An 18563-nucleotide genomic window follows, 5' to 3' on the forward strand; every position below is an offset into this window, starting at 1 on the left:
AACATGCATTTGTCGGAATGGATCCGACAAGGGCTATTCAATGAATGGCCAAATCCGACTGTCGGATTTGAGACAAATCCGATTTTCGGATTTGGCCGTTCCCGGTGTCCTGTCATGCTGCTGATGTCAGTGGCTGCCGGGTGCGCTGACAGTGGCGACAGGGGGAGCTGGCAGTGGCAGCGGGGGGAGCTGGTGGCAGGGGGACATGTCTGCGGCAGTGAGGGGTGATGTCTGCAGCAGCAGGGGGACATGTCAGCGGGTGCGAGGGGTCATGTCTGCGGTGGTGGGGGGGAGGCGCTGCCTGGAGTGAGGAGCCTGGCCGGGAAGACGCCCTGCTCAATCCGACTTTTCTTAAAGTCGGATTGAGATTGTCAGAAAGGGTGACAAAACCTGTCAGATTTGGCCCAGTTTCCGACAGCAGCACTCGGATCGGCGCCTATTCTGCTGATCTACGTGTTTTCCGACAAGTCGGGAATTCCGGGCTTGTCGGGAAAAAACTGCCCTCTCTGAATAGGTCGGAACCCCTTCTGACAGAAATCTGTCTTGGAATTCCCTGCCTGGGAGAGTAGTAATGGCAGACTCGGTCATTACTTTTAAGAATGGGCTAGATAAATGCCTAATGGATAAGGATATACAGGGTTATGTTCGGTAAACCATGCACTATAGTATTAAAATGAAATAATTTATTTAAAAAGGCAATTGACATAACGGCTAAACATTCACCATAGTTAAATTAGTCTTAACAATATTACAGTGTAGGAGATTACTAACAGGTTGAACTTGAAGGACAAATTGTCTTTTTCCAACCTTTGAAACTATGTTACTATGTTACATAGGAACACAGCCGCTTGGCAATTATATTTTGCTGTAGCCTATCTTAAACGTAACTGCTCAAAACCCACTGTTACATTTGCAAAACAAACATTTTAGGCTCAGGGCTGACTACAGGTGCCTAAAGTTAACATACAGTAGGCAGTAGCTCATTATTGCGGAAGTAATCTATTTGGTCACTGACAGTCAGTGCCTGCTTGCTAATATATCCTTGGCTTCGTGCATCTCTGTCCCGACCAATTGCTGCTCGCTTCAAACTGTTACTGGTCTCACCGCCAGTCACTGCCCATGTGACATGCCCTCCTGAGCAGATGCTGGGAATTATGGTCCGCCTGTGTAATGACATACATGTGCACTGTAGCACAATATACAGTGTCAGATGTGGTACCTCGTATAGCGTGGTGTTATAATAATTAGAGAACATCCGTTGTAGTTGGTATATCATTGGGTATTATTAGCCTAGAAGTAATTCTGAAAAATTAAAACTTCTGATTATGTTACCTTACCAATAGGAAAATTAAACGCTGTGCTCAGTGTAATATTTATGCTGAGAAGTTTTGTATGTAGCAGCTTTTTCGGTGGCTTTGGCATGCTTCACTCTGAATCTAAGTTCTGGCGCTATTAATTTTTGCTATAGGCAGGGGCGTAGAGAGGGAGCCAGGCCCAGGTAATACATTGGGCGTGTCCTAATTGTGGAAGCCGTGGCCACAGACCCTTTAAAAAAAACACAGTTAGGGGCAGATCCATGGGGGGCACGGTCAGTGTGATCGCCTCTCCCCACCCCCCACCTCCTCCTGCAGGCAGAGGAAGACTGAGGTAGCTCAGCTTCAGCAACGTCCCCAGACCCTTAGCAGCCCTGCACACAGCAACGTGTGCTGGCTGCTGGGGGGAGAGAGAGGCTGCTGCCAACTGACACGTGAGGGAGGGCCGGATTTGGGCCTCTGCCTGGCCTCTACAGCAAACCCGGGCCGAGGTAATTAGTATCCGCCCACCACCACTTCCCCTCGGCACCTTTGGCTATAGGGGCTATCGCGGCACACTTCTTTGACTTTATCCCTACACAGGAGTCACGTTATCACTGCCATCACTGGTAGTGGGCTGCTAAAACCTGGCTTCCCTATTTAAGCACTGCCCTGACTACAGATGGCGGCCACGGTTGTGATCTCATTACTTTACCTTTCCATATTGAGACTTGCTGTGTGTACAACCCAGGTATGATCTGGCTGTGTGTAACTTCCCTCTGTATAAACCCTGATTGTTTGATATCCTGAGCATAGCTTTGTTTGTTACTCTTCTGTGTCTAATCCCGGTGGTTATTCTGAGATCTCAAAGAGTACTGACACCATCTTCGCTCTTGACTTTCCTTGCTTAACCCTTGTGGTTTATACGAGCTCTCAAGTGTTCCACACCCAGGCTCGCAGTCATCTTTTAATGATTGATACAACTAGTCCATCATACCAGTGACCAGTCCAGGGGACCATGGTGACACAAAGTCCAGTCCTCCTTGCAGGGTCACCTGTGTATTAGACTTTGCACCCTTGTTACTGATTTTGCAAATACTAGCTAATAGAACCAAATCCACTTAATACACTTTAAATCCATGACAGAAAGTTTGAAGGAGCATACTGATACATAGTTTCTCCAGAATATATATATATAATCAATGCACATGTGAAATAAGAGGATAATGAGCCATCAAAAAAGGTGGAGAAGTTGCTAGTGACCAAGATGAGAGGAAATTGGAGCAGGAGTGCAATGAACAGATTGAAGGTTTCATGATAGAATTGCATCCACAGTCACTGGCTGAAATGGGGAGACGGTGCATGAAAGAGTGGGCCAGGAGTGGGGATGATGAGAGATTCTGTTAGACTGACCTGATGGATAGTGTCAGTCTTATTCTTAAAACAACAGTCCAGACCTTTTGAAGTGATATCAGTGTTCAGTACCTGCTCTGTTGCTGTAAGTAGGGTGTTGAAGGTACTGAGTAGGAATTTTAGATTAGTGGACAATGACAAGATGAGGGATGTGAAAGAAAACACTTTCATTGGAGGAAATTCATAGATGTAGGAGCAAGAAATGTCATTTATAATGTAGAAAATCTGCTTTCTGCCCCAATAACCTGCAAATGTTAAGATAGCGGGCCTTACATAACAGCCTGCCTGATGCAGACACAGGTGCAACTCTGGAGAGTTATATCACATGTTTTTAAAGCGGCAATCATTTGAAATTATTTACGAATATTGGCAGTCGCATCTGAATCACAGCCATGCCTCCATCTCATAGACTGTTACATAAGGCCTGATATAGACTTACCATGAAGGTAAAAATTTGCACCAAAATGATGTTGCACTTCAGGAGGAGTGAATGTTACACGGAGAACTGTGAAAAATATATCATCTGATACTGTACAGGAGCAACTTTGCATCCTGCAGCTGTATGCAGTCTGTACTGGCCCACAGCCTTACAGGGGGCCCATGCCTGAGGGCTCAGGCTCATACTTGCCTACTTTTGAAAATGCATTTCAGGGAGATTGTGAAAGTAACCCCTATGAGCGCGGACGTGTACTGCTACATCTGAGAGGTGTGTCATAAAAATGACTTACATCCAAATGTAAATGAGCCCCAAAGTTAGTAAGATCTACTTGTTGAAGAAAAGACAGTGATATTTTGAAGGATTTTTTAGTGTATTGTGTTTTACTAGATCTTCCATATACTGTAAGCGGCCAGGAGAAACCTTATTTAAAATGCATGTAGCCATAGGCAGGGGCACCAGAACGTGCTGTTGTTGGAAGGGGGGGGCATATATAAAAATAAATTGTGCCCCCCACTATGATTAGCCACCCCCACCCCACGCGGGTAGCACTTACACTCCCAGATTACCGCCGAGAATCTGATTCAAAAGTCCGGCATCGCAGCGTGCTGCCCCGTGTCTTCCTGCCCTAGCCAGCTCTCAGATGTATTACTGGGAGGAGGCGTGGCCATGATGAGCCTGCTGGAACATCCCCGCCTTCTCCCTGTAATGCCTCTGTGAAGAGCCGGCTCGACAGGACACGAGGCAGCACACTGCGGTGGTGGAGTTTTGAAGTCACAATCTCCGCAGTGACCTGGGGGTAAGCGCTCCCCCTCCCCACGCCTGTGCCTCTTTCATGTTTGGGGAGGGGGGCATGCTGCCCCCTTGCCCCCCCCCCCCCCCCATTCCAACGCTTATGGCAATAAGGATCATTGGGGAAGATGTATTAAGCCTGGTGAAATGATAAAGCAGTGATAAATCAGCTCCTAACTGTCAATTTACATATTGAAGCTGATTGGCTGGTGTATTATCACCTTGCAATTATGACTGCTTTATCACTTCTCCAGGCTTAATACTTCTGTCATAATGTGCCTTATAACCAATGCAGGTAAATGGCACTGATGATCCCATTTGAATGTATGTATCTCTGTAGGCAACTATGGATAACGATCCAGACTGTGCACTTGAATTATGCATTATACATATCTTACTTTATTATTTATTATATTATACTGCACAGGACTATGGTTTATTTTCTATAGCATTCCTGTTATTGATATGTAAGGGGGGGCGGTGGGGACTCCAGTCCTGGGCCCTGACTGAGAGGGGGCCCGGGTGGCAGCAATGAGGATTGCGGGGACAGGCCAGCTGCCTGCACACTGACAGGTCTGGCAGCCACGGAGGCACACAGAGCAGCAGTGTGTATTCTTTCTATTTAGCCTTCCATGAGCCAATCGGAGCTCACGGACCAGCATCCAATCAGGAGCTGCAAGCTCCTGATTGGCTGCCGGTCCATGAGCTCTGATTGGCTCAAAGCAGGCTCAATAGAAAGAATATTACAACCACAGCTCTGTGTGCCTAAGTAGCTGCCTGCCCTGCTGTTGTGCAGGCAGCTGGCCTGTCCCTGCGATCCTCATTGCTGCCACCCAAGACCCCTCTGGTATGCTTTGGGGGAGCTATGGGATGGACGGGGGTGGGTGGCCTTCCAGATTTGTCAGTCCTGGGCCCCATAATTTCTGATGGCAGCCCTGTTGATATGGTACATTATCATGCATGGTCTAGCAGTATTTACATATTTATCATGGGGCCCAAACCATGCACTCTCTATTGGGTAGCCAAGCCTCTGAGTTGGTTGGTCACACCCCCTCTAGAGTCTGACTATACCCATAAGCATGGGCCCCTAACACTGCATTTCCCAGGTTGGCCCTTTTTGCCACAGTCCAACACTTGCTGGATGTACTACTAATTCTGAAATAGGCTGTTAGTAAGTTTGAAAAATGTAGACAGATCCATCAAGTTGATATAGTCAGAGACAGATAGAACAAAACCAGAAATGTGACAATACTCAATTTAGCCTCAAAGGGGAAAAAAAACATTCCCTCTTTTCCAAAAAATTATTCCCTGCATCAATTATTATTATTATTATTATTATTATTATTATTATTATCCTTTATTTATTTGGCGACAGAAGGGATCTGCAGCACCTAATTACAGAGTACATAAACAACTAAGCAAAACATGAAAACGGTGACTTACAGTTCAAGACAATATAGGACAAGTACAGGGTATATAAACATAGCTGCGTCAGCAGACGACACTAAAATAAGTCTCAGGGTGGCAGAAAACCAAGGGATTTGGTGCCACCGAAGTATGGAGTAGAGTAGAAGATGGTTTAAGTAAGAAAAGGAAAAGCATGTGAGGGAATAGGGCCCTGCTCATCAGAGGTTACATTCTAAAGGGGAGAGGCAGACAGACAGAGGTGAGATTGGAACAGAGGGTTAGGGTGAGAGATGACTGGGTGTTATGCACACCAGTGCCAGCAGGAATGTACTGGTGTCTGAACTGAGAGGGATGCAAAACAAATGAACTCACAGACAGACTGGGGAATATGACATTACATACATAGAAGGTGATAGGGTAACAAAATAAACACAAAGTGAACAGAGAAGCCCAAAGGCTAAGAAACTGGGTGTCTCCCTAGTATTAGGAATGCTCAGATGGAAAGAAGCGAGATGTTGTGATTTAATACGTAGAGAACCCGAAATGCTGTTGCTAAGGGCAACAGCAAAACCCTAAAGGGTTACCAACGGGTGTGGCAGTAAACTCCTTGGTCAGAGATGGAATAATAGACACAAGGAGAGTCTCCACAATCCTAGTCCTCACTTGCAGTGCACTGGTTCAGCTTACTGCCACTAAACTGACACCTGAACACCTAGCACAGTGAGAAAAGATTTTGGCAGGCAAGTCTGAGAATACAGCCGCAAACCTGCTAGGTTCACAGAGTAGCAAAAGAACCCCAGCAGGTTAAACGACTGACTCCAGTCTTACTGCTAGGTCTGGATTGGCAGAGTGTAATACCAAATCCCAAGGCCTATTTGCAGTAAGCAACAAACAAATACAAAGTTTACACAGTACTAGCTAGCTTTCAGGAACTGACTAAGCAACAAAGATTCAGCAGCATCTGCCTAACCTGAGAAGAGGGTTTATATAGCAGGTGCTGTCCACGCCCCACTCAGACCTCACAGACTGTGAGCACAAAAACCAGCACCGGATCCCCTGCCGTGCACAGAGCCTGTAACCACTGCACAGCAAAAGACCCGAACCGGAGTATCAGCTACGCTCAGGTTACTCCGCTAGCACTTGTCTCCCGGTTGCCATGACGACGTGGCAGCACAGAGCAGTAGACCCTAACACTGGGTTTGATGAAGAAGTGGGTTCTGTGATCCCATTTAAAGTTTTGGAGCCGTGGAGTCTGTGGAGGAAAGGTATAGAATTCCAGAAAAAGGGTGTAGCACATGCAAAATCTTGGAGGTAGGAATGGGAGGAGAAAATCAGTAGGCAGGAGAGGCGGCATGCATTAGCGTAGCGAAGAGGAAGGGCAGGAGTGTAAAGGGAGATAAGGTCAGAGATGTAAATAGGAGAGGAGTGAGGGAGGACTTTGTAAGTTAGTGTGAGAAGCTAGAATTGGACTTTGAAGGGGAAGGGCTTGTAGGAGAGGGTCGGTATACATAGTACGTTTGGTGAGAAAGATGAGCCAGGCAGCAACATTGCGGATAGAGTGGGATGGAGAGAGGCATTTGTCAGGGATGCCAGATATCAGAAGATTCATCTTCATGATGTCCTCTACTAATTATAGAGACAGATAGCATTCTCTGCCACTATTTGTTTGTTTTGTCATCTCCACGTCATGTGGCAATGACCTCAGCTTATACACTTTTAAGGTGGGTACACACAGCAGCTGATCGGGGTGAACGCTCCCAATCATGCATCCTGTTCGTCCTCAGCAAGCACCATACAACGGTGGCTTCTACTGGCTTCTACAGGATGGAATGTTATTCAAACCTTTAAAATTTGAACAGGACATACAGGTAAGATCTGAACATTCGATCCCAGCAGCATTTATTGGCTTTACATAAAAGAATCTCTTCCATTGCTGATGGTGAAACCATATATGTTCCATTCTCAATTAATGACCCTTTCTCCTCTGTATGGTGATCGGTATGAGCTAAATCTTTGTATTGGCCTAGATCAGAATATATTTGCATTACTTAGATCACCACAAAAGTAAACATTATCTAGTTTTCCTATGTCCTTCTTACATTGTAGTGCTCAAAACTGTTTCCCATATATGATGTGTCTAGTGTCTTATCCAACGGTAACAATAATGCATAATTTATTTGCTAAACTGGGCATATACTATACAATTATCTGGCAGATCATTTACCAGATCTGGCAGGTTGGAACTGTTGTTCATACAAATTGGTTAAATTACGGATTTAACCAATTTATCTGAACAACAGGTTTTGTCCATTTTCCTGTGTTTAGGAGCATACGGTCGATTAGCATTTACTCCCATATATTAACATATTCTCATTCCAACCAGCCAGATCTGGCAGATGATCTGCCAGGTAATTGTATAGTGTATGCCCAGCTTTAGGTTTCATAGGATTTCACCTTCGTAACCACCACCTTGTACTGTGTACTACTACTTCGCTTAAGTACTTAAGTACTTGCCTCTCAGTTTTACCCGATTGTTTACCAATTATTCTGTATTCCACATAATTGGTTCTACAGACTTGGTGCATAACACTAGAATTATCTGCATTTCAGTTAATCTGGCAACAGTTTTTAATTACAATGACATGTAGCATGGTTTGCATAGTGGTTAGCATTAACGCTTCACAGCACTGAGGTAAGGGGTTCAGTTCCTGGTCATATCTGTGCGGAATTTGTATGCTCTCAGCGTACTTTCATGGGTTTCCTATGTGCACTCTGATTTCCTCCCACACTACAAAAAACATACTTCTAGGTTAATTGGCTTCTGATGCAAACTTAAGAGTAGTGTGCATGTGTGTTCATGTGATAAGGCATATACAGTAGATTATAAGCTCCACTGGGACAGGGACCAATGTGAATGAATAAAATACTGTCTGTAAAGAGCTGCAGAATATGTGTGCGCTATATAAGTAGGTTGGCCAATCCCGGGACTGGGATCGGTGGGATCCCGGGATTTAGGCCTAAAATTGCCCAGGATTCAATCCTGGGATTGGAGCTTCCGATTCCGGGGATTTCGGGATTAGAAAGCCCCCTTGTTTTTTAATGCCAAGCAGCATTGAGTATCCTCATTGCTGAGTATCCTGAGTATCCTCAGGAGGCACAGATGCTGCCCAGCTCCCGTGAAGTTAGAGGTCACACTGCGCACCTTGCCGCCCACTGTATGCAGCAAGTGACCCCGCCTGCATGGCCAGAGGATGGTGAGTAGTGCTGTGGGCTGGGCGGGTCCGGGAAGGGGGGGGGGGGGGGCACTGAAGATTTTAATTTTAAAATCTTTAACCCAATCCCAGGTATCCAGGGAATACCGGGATTGATCATTTTTCAATCCCGGTATCCGGGATTGAAAAAAAAAGGTCCGGGATTGGCCTCCATATATATAAGTAACAGTTAATAAATAATAATAATATTTTTAATAAATAATAGTAATATTGAAACATTTAAACAATAAACGTATTCAGGATGAGATGGCTCTGCATCCTCATCATGATCTGCATCCTCATCATGATCGAATGTGCAGCTTTACATGATGCATGCTACTGTATATACAGAGAAAGCAGGTATCTGACTCAGTAATATTGACTCAGTATTATTGGGTCTTCCAAGAATGGGCCTTCAATCACGTTAAAGCTTCATTTCATTGGGCCAGGTCAATATATTCGTCTTGTAGTAGTCACGATGACCTCATGTCACATTATGTTTATCCAAATAAATGTGGCTACTTCTATGATTTCTTATACACGCAAGACAGGTTACTGGTCACTCATGGACAGGTGAACTTTGTAAAGGCAGTGTTTTTGTGTAAAAGTCTTTTTAACTTTTATCTTAGTAATAAGTTCAGTACATTTGGCAATGTATTCCCATGGAGATATCCTCTGAGAGTTCTGTGTCCAGGCAAATTTTCATGTCTGGATACAGGAGGTATTATGTCATGAATTAGTCATCTATAGACTGAGATTGATGGCCATCTAGTGACTCAGAGATTAATGGTCACATTTCCCATGGAAACAAATGATTGATAGCTGCTTCGCATGCCCCATTCAATACGCAATGCAAGAGGTTTGTGTTGGCTTCCAATTTAGTGCACCTGAAGCAAAAACATATACCAGGTCCTTGGATATCCTTCTGAATAGATAGATGGATAGATAGATAGACAGACAGACAGACAGACAGACAGACAGACAGACAGATAGATAGATAGATAGATAGATAGATAGATAGATAGATAGATAGATAGATAGATAGATAGATAGATATGTAGATAGATAGATAGATAGATAGATAGATAGATAGATAGATAGATAGATAGATAGATAGATAGATGGATGATAGATAGATTTGCAGACTTTTTTATTTTTATTTTTGTTCATTTTCATTAGAATAAACTAATTTTGGTATTTTAGTAAATAGATTTTGTAACTAGTATTTTCCTGAATTACATGACAGAGGTAAATGCATTTCTAACCAAGTCTTTGCTTCTACAACTTCACTTCTAAAACAAGCAAACACCGCTTTCTACTGAACAAAGCAAAGCATATATTAAAAACACTTAATCAGCCCTGCTGTGCGAGTTTGCAATGTATGCTATTTTGAAAAGTATCTCAATAATAACCATTAAATAAAATTTATAGCTCTGGGAGCACATTATACAACTGGGAATCTAGCTTTTGGGCTGAAGAATCCCAGACTTGCATATTACATAAACATGTTAAATTTTGATTTAAGGGAATTACTGTAAGCACAATTGTAATAATGTAGCATTTATTTTAAATTAAAATTAGAGGGGGGGCAGAAACTATAATATTTTCCAATCAGAACATTCAATTATAGTGCCTAATGTCTTGCTTTATCCTGCTGAAAAGGTAATTTTTAGGGGGGAGATGTCAAGATCTAAATGTGTGAAGTATGTATTGCTTGTTTCTACTCTAGTTACCCATGTTTGGTATATAGGGGCAATATTTGGCTTCATCAAAACGTTCAGCAACAACTTCCTTGTATGTAACGCATTGTATTGATACTGTATGTATATTTGTGTATTTAAAAGTAGATTACATTTGTCTGGGAAGATTCATTCATTGGTTAGGGCTAATTTTGATATACAGCAGATACAAATGCATCTCGCAGATTTCAGCATATAGCACATGCAAATGAGGTCATTATAAACCTTTGAAACCTTTAATTTGTGAAAGTCACTCTTATACCACTTTTAGACTGAAATCGCAGGTCACAGCCGGGAGCCTGACACGGGTGCTACCCGGCTGCAACCCGCATCAGCCCCCTTTCCCACCAGAGTCACCAGTCCGGCATATTGCCGGGTTGGTGACGTTGCCGGTGATGCAACGGGGGACGGCGCTTGGAGATCGCATGATCTCCAAGCGCCGCCCGCACATAGACTGTAAACGGGAAGCCGGGTCATGTGATCCGGCTCCCGTTTACACTGCACAGTTTGTCGGGTTGAACACATGTTCAACCCTGCAAACTACCTGAGCTGGAATACCGGGTCACTTGACCCAGATTATTCCAACTCGACCCTTTTACACCGAGCAGCAACACAGGTTATGCACCTTCATGTGCAATAACCCGTGTTATATGCTGGCGGTGTATAAGGGGTACAAATTGTTATCTGTAGAATGTAAGTTCTTGGATGAGACCTCTACCCTCATGTTTGTTTCTTACACTATCCTTACCACTAGAGCTCCTTGTCTTTTGTCTTCTTCTACATTTTAGAGCCATCAGGGGGGGAACTGTGGGGACTGGTGTCCTGGGCCCTTACAGAGAAGGGGCCCCACCCCTGGCTCCTACAACCAATACCTGGAGAGCTGAACCAGGCTGTGAAACAACAGCGGGCTAAAGCATAGGGACGGCTTCTTAAAAGAAGCCTTCAACTCTCTGTGAACCGTTCGTGTAGGTCTGCAACACTCCACCTACAGTATCTAATATCACAATGTATAACATCACATAGGGGCGCAGCAGGGCGGCAGAATCTTTCTTTTGGGGGGAAGGGACCATGTCTCTTTTGTCAGTTCCGGGCACCATAATTTCTAAAGACAGCCCTAGTTGCTGTACCCTTTCCTCTCTACTTGTCGCTCCCTGATTATGGATTTACTGCAATGTTTGTATTTATGCTTTGTACTTACTGTTGTACATTTATGCTTTGTTTTTATGCTCACTTCTTTATGCTTATCCATGCAGAGGTCAGGAATCTCCCAGGGTGGATTGTGGATGCCCAATGCTAACAAAAGCATTTTGTAACCTGTCTGGACATAACATTCAGTGCTTGGTGATTGTTTAATTTGTTTATAGTCTAGCTTGCTGCTGATCTCTACTACCTGATCCTGTGTTGTATGCAAACTTGTTTGTGTGTTTCCTATTTGCTCTTTTCGTTTGTCCCCAGTATTCTGTAACTGCTTGTGTATCAGACCCTTGGAACTGTTTTAAGGATATGCTTCTGACTTAGGCCCAGATTTATCAAGTCTTGGAGAGTGATAAATTGCACAGTGATAAAGGACCAACCAATCAACTCCTAACTGTCATTTTTTAAACACAGCCTGTAATATGATAGTTAGGAATTGGTTGGTTGGTACTATATCACCATGCAATTTATAAATCTCCAAGGCTTGATAAATCTGGGCCTTAGCCTTTTGTAAAGATTGCTTGCAAGTGTATCAGTCCAATTGCACAAGTTGAAGACTACACTTCTGTGTAATATTTTGTTAATATTTGCACAAAGGTGTTTGGAACTGGTTAAGACCATATTTCTGCCTGTATTTTTGCTACTGTTTATGCATGCGTGTACCAGCCCCTTAGAGTATGTTAGACCACACTTTTGTTTACTATTTGCTATATTATGAGGGGTGTAGAGAGCTCTAGTGGGCCAAGGCACAGGTTCAGGGGTGTGGCATAATCACGATAGGTGTGACCAGGACCCCTTATACAAATGACAGATGAAAGAAATCTTTTCCGTGCTGTGAAATGCAGATTTGGAGGAAGCTTTCGTGCCCCTCAGCTAGGGGCAAATCCAGAGGGGGCGCGATCAGTGTGATTGCTCCTCCCCTCCCCCCCGTAACCCCCCCTCTCCCATGCATCATGCACGGGCAATTAGTACTATCAGTAAGTGCATTAAATAATGTTGCTTTAATAGCATCAATTCTGTACAGGGGAAGGCTAGGATGGGGGGGTTGCTACAATTTTTATGCTTTTGTGCTGCAGACATGACAGGCAGCCGGGAGACAGATAGAGAATGATGTCATTGTATTTATAAATACAGCACAATCTTCTTCCTGTTTCCCAGCCGCCAGTCATGCAGATCACAGTGTCATCATGCTGTATATTGCAGCACCCAGCCACTCTGGAGATACAAACCTTAGTGGCGTCACAAGGGGGGTGCAGGGGGAGCGTGCCGAGGGGTTACACCAAAATGCCAGCTCCTGCTCAGTGACAGAAGCCGGGTGCTGTACTGTAACATTACTTGCAGCACCTGGCTCCTGTAGGATCCGTCACTGCAGCCATAGCACTCCCCGGGGGCAACCCGTTTCTCCTGAACCCTCCAAAGTGACGAAAATGGGAGTTTGGGCCACAAGGCCACACCCCTCTTGAAGCCACACCCCTTTATGTGAGGCAACGTCCCCATTTCGCAGCCTCCTGCACCGGGTTTCATCAGGGGCAGTGACGCCCCTGACAAACCATACAGGATTTTCACCATTGTAGAGGAAAAAGGGGGTGGGGGGAAGTGGGGCTTGGACTACAAATCCTAATTTTAAACAAATAAGAGGTTACCATGCTGAGACTTGTAGTAGCATGCAGGAAAAGGAAAATGCAGATGCACTAAGAATACTGATAGTCAGAACAATTTTGTTAATAGTCTACAATTAACATGGAGTATAATTGAGGATCTTAGCACCTGCTTGGCCAAAAATGCGGGCCCATCTACCATGTCAAGGTGAACCTCAACAAATGGGTCCCTAACATCATTAATGCTAATTTATTATATCAATGTATCTAGAACTTACCTAAAATAGTACCCACTGTTTCACTATAACACTAGCTTCCAGGTTCATTTACTCCTCAGAGATTTATACCATGCATGTGTATGGTCTATGCAAAGGTAAGTCTAAGGTAGTTTACCAAACATTTCCATAGACAAACACAGGGGTGAGGGGGTTCCAGTTGTCCAGAAACCCCCCTCCCCACAGCCTGGTCAGTTCCCACTACATGCAGTATAAAGGTCATAGAGTTTCTGCACATGCCCAATGGCAGCAGAATTTCTTACATTGGGAGTCATTCCGAGTTGTTCAATCGCTAGCAGATTTTAGCAGCATTGCACACGCTAGGCCGCCGCCCTCTGGGAGTGTATCTTAGCATAGCAGAATTGCGAACAAAAGATTAGCAGAATTGCGAATAGAAAATTCTTAGCAGTTTCTGAGTAGCTCGAGACTTACTCCCACACTGCGATCAGCTCAGCCCATTTCATTCCTGGTTTGATGTCACAAACACGCCCTGCGTTCGGCCAGCCACTCCCCCGTTTCTCCAGACACTCCCGCGTTTTATCCTGGCACGCCTGCGTTTTTCCGCACACTCCCTGAAAACCGTCAGTTTCCGCCCAGAAACACCCACTTCCTGTCTATCACACTCCGATCACTTCAACTATGAAAATTCTTCGTTCGGACGTGAATAAATCTACTAAGTTTTGTGCTAAAATACTTAGCGCATGCGTACTGCATACCATGCGCATGCGCATTTTTGCCTTAATCGCTCCGTTTCGAAAATCGACAACGAGCGAACAACTTGGAATGACCCCCATAGTCTGATGTGTGTCTGTGGATCTGAGTGCTCAATCATCACACCAGAGAGAGAATTTAGTAAATAGCTTACCATGATCTTTGGGCCTGTATATCTCTGTTGTACTGTATTACATAAACTGCGCTTTGTTTGGGGCAGATTAGAGCTTGTTACATGCTACTTATGTATACTACATGGGCTGGCGACAATTACTGTAAATTGAAACATTTTGAAACCGCCTTCCAGAAATCCTGATCTCTGAATTATAAACTGAAAAAATACAATAGAGAGTGTAATTGTTTCTAATCTAGATTAGGGATTGAAGGTACTCAGTGGATTGGACAAGAGAGACCTGAGGGGGATAAAGCAGCAGGGAGAAGAATGGGACAGAGCAGCAGCAAAAAGAGAGTTGTTGGGTGGAGCGGAGGGGCGGGATGGAGTGGAGCTGGTGGCAGACTGATGTTTCCCTTTACTGGTTAATTAATAATTTATTTTAAAACAGTGTGTTAATGCAAAGAGTATGCACATCACAAACACACACACACACATATATATATATATATATATATATATACAGGTTGAGTATCCCTTATCCAAAATGCTTGGGACCAGAGGAATTTTGGATATGGGATTTTTCCGTATTTTGGAATAATTGCATACCATAATGAGATATCATGGCGATGGGACCTAAATCTAAGTACAGAATGCATTTATATTTTATATACACCTTATACACACAGCCTGAGGGTCATTTTAGGCAGTATTTTTTATAACTTTGTGCATTAAACAAAGTGTATCTACATTCACACAATTCATTTATGTTTCATATACACCTTATACACACAGCCTGAAGGTCATTTAATACAATATTTTTAATAACTGTGTGTTTTAAACAAAGTTTGTGTACATTGAGCCATCAAAAAACAAAAGTTTCACTATCTCACCCTCACTCAAAAAGTCTGTATTTCGGAATATTCCGTATTTCGGATATTTGTATATGGGATACTCAACCTGTATATATATATATATATATATATATATATATATAAACAGAAAATTCAGCACTCACCAAAGCAAGCTCACTTATACTCAAATCATCAATAAATAAATGATGGGGGTTTAGTTAGTGAATTGGTCAATGCACGGAAACCTGGCAACTGTATCACACATAATATAACTGCAAATATGCCTACTTGGTTTAATGTGTACCTGCCACATACCTTATAGCTTTTAAAGGTTAATCTTTGGTTAACTCTTATTAACTGTGGCCACAAGCTTTTCATGCACCCCTATGTAAACTCAATTGTCCTAACCCTGTGTCAGCTGTTCCTTAGTAATTTATCAGCCAGTGTCAGGTGACTAGTGTACCTTTAAAAGCCATAAGGTATGTGGCAGGTGCACATTAAACCAAGTAGGCATATTTGCAGTTATATTATGTGTGATACAGTTACCAGGTTTTAATTTTTAAGACTCTGTGATAGTGTAGGACCTGCATGAAGGTGGGGTATCTTGGCGATCGGTTTGCAGGCTTCTGTGCATTGGCCAATTCACTAACTAAACCCCCATCATTTATTTATTGATGTTGTGAAGATAAGTGAGTTTGCTTTGATGAGTGCTGAATTTTCTGTTTGTATATATTTAAGTAGGTGGCCATGGGCTACATGCACCCCACCCTGTGAGTGGTGAGTGCAGACATTGGACCCCACTTCTGGGGTGGCGAGTGCTTTGGTTTTATAAATTTTTATATATATATATATATATATATATATATATATATATATATTTTTTTATATATATATATTTGATAAGAGGACGTTGTCCAGTTTTTCTTTGTGAGACCAGTGAGTGCCGTCTTTGGGTGTACCTATATATATATATATATATATATATATATAATGTGTGTGTATAGAGATATTTTAAATATATTCTATGTTGCCATTGCCTGAAAGTGTGAATATAATAGACAAGTATTATTGAAAATATTTTCCAGTTTGGATTTAAGGAAGTGTATTCTGTATTCTCCATATGTAATTGGTTGAAATGCAAGTGTATGTCAAAGAATGAATTAATATTCCTTTTAGCAACACCCCTTACATTTATTAAATGACTTCGCAGAGATATCACTCTATGCTTAGGAGACAATTACATGATTTAAAAGGATAACTAGCTTTGCAATTTTCTGAATAATTTTTACATAAATGAGGCTTTTAAACAAAAAAAATCAAAAAAGTTCCCTAGATAGTTACAGATGGTTTAATCTTTGGAAACTACTGCATGTTCATTTTCCTTTCAGCATTAATTATATATAATTGCTTTCATTTTACCAAACTCCTAGTTAAACTATATGTCCTCAGTGCTCCATGTATTTTACATATAAATGTTTCTGTTGCAACATTATGATTTTATGAACAGTTTGAAATGGAGGAAAAATGAGTACAGTTCAGTGTTTGTGTAAGTTCCTTTAATATTGTTTAATTACTCTGTTATAGTCTGACAGTAATTAGGTTATCATTTTGTTTTTAATGAGACAGACACTGTCATGCTGGGAGAAAAATGTGTGTCATTATATTGCTCTTAATGCACAAATGTTTTACGAAGTTTTTCTATATCAATATAATATTTATTTATATGGACTATTCAGCGGGAACAAAAGATTAGAAGATAGATAGATAGATAGATAGATAGATAGATAGATAGATAGATAGATAGATAGATAGATAGATAGATAGATAGATAGATAGATAGATAGACATCTCTCCTTTTCTATGTAGATTTTAAGATTACAGTTTACAAGATTTTAAAGACATTTGCCCTTATTTATCAATAAGTGATACATTTCACTGTGAGTGATAAATTACACCAGCCAATCAGCTCCTAACTGCCATGTTACAGACTGTGCTTGAAAAATTACAGTAAGTAGCGGATTGGCTGGTGCAATTTATCACTCACAGTGAAATGTATCATTCATTTATAAATAAGGGCAACAGTTTAAATGATTTATTTGGCTAGACCAATTTTTTTATTTATTTATTTTTTAAAGTAATCCGTGACACAAAATTATTATATTTAAATACCCACTGTACAGTTCATGATTTGATGTTCCAACAGAAAAACACACCACAAGATGTGATGATTACAAAACAATTAACATGTTAAAGAAAACTGGAAGAAACCAGTGGAGAGGAATCTAAAAGAGAGTGTAGAAGCAAAAATATTGCTACCATGTCCTTTATTTACACACAATTAATATGTATGAAACTGGAGTGTGAGGTGGAATGTCAAAGTCAACACTTCACACTGCCCTGCTACTATTTAATAGTTATCCCAGCAGATTTCAGTTTTTCTAGATAAACCCTCATCTCAATAACAACTATAAAATAAGCAAATGGCAACAGATATAACTGTAGGAGAAATCATTTTGGAATAACTAGTGCTTCTTGTGACATATTTTAATATATGTTCCTATGTTGTTAAGAAAACCTTGCATGCAATTTTAATACAGTTCCTGATCTAATGCAAAACTTAGTGGACTCACCTTCTACTTTCCTAAAACCCCACTGGGAAACAAAAGTGCACAGTGTTTAACACATTGAAAAGTCAAATATAATTTTATTTTAATTGGTGTAACTGCAGTTCCTGAAAGTGACAGAAGCAAGGAGGGGGTGGGGGGGCACTGTCAAACTACAGTATGTAACAGTACAACCATGATCTAACTGTCTCTAGTTTTCCATGTATACTTGCATGTCTGCAATGCCAGACTGTCTGATAACATCCCATCACAGTGGGCTGTCAGGTGAGTTTCTGGGCAGGCAGGGATCAAAGACAGGTCTGAATATAAGTGCTTATTGTCAGGCTGAAACCCAATATTTCTGAACATCTGAAAGAAAATAGGAAGAGGATGCTGACTGCCTGTTGGCACTGTGTGGCTCTGTTGGCATTACTGCAGAGAGCAGGTGGGGGCACCTCATTAAAGGCTCATCCAGTGACTATTATTGGATCAGGTGAGGGAGAACTCAGCTCACTGGGCTTAAGATGACACCTGAAGCAGCTTGGGCTGCTCTGACCTTGGCCATCCACTGTCAAGGTCATCCCTAATTCCTTTAGCTGCCTGCAGGAAATATCTGCTATAAGAGGAGGGGGTCATGAGGCTGTATATAAAAAGGAGGCATTTGGTATACCAAGCCAAAGACACATTTCAATTCCACATAGCTCAGGTGGTGACAGGGATGTCTCAAAATAGATAAAAAGGACATGTCTAATTTCTTAGGCAGGTCACACAGCCAGCTGCATGGCTGCAGAGTGTCTTATTTATTGTCATAGCCTTAGCAATGAGATGTGATGCTGGGGCCTGAGGTTTACCTAAACAAATGGGAGCTGCAAGCATGATGGCTTAA

The sequence above is a fragment of the Pseudophryne corroboree genome, chromosome 4, assembly GCF_028390025.1.
Source record: "Pseudophryne corroboree isolate aPseCor3 chromosome 4, aPseCor3.hap2, whole genome shotgun sequence".
Lineage (NCBI taxonomy): Eukaryota > Metazoa > Chordata > Amphibia > Anura > Myobatrachidae > Pseudophryne > Pseudophryne corroboree.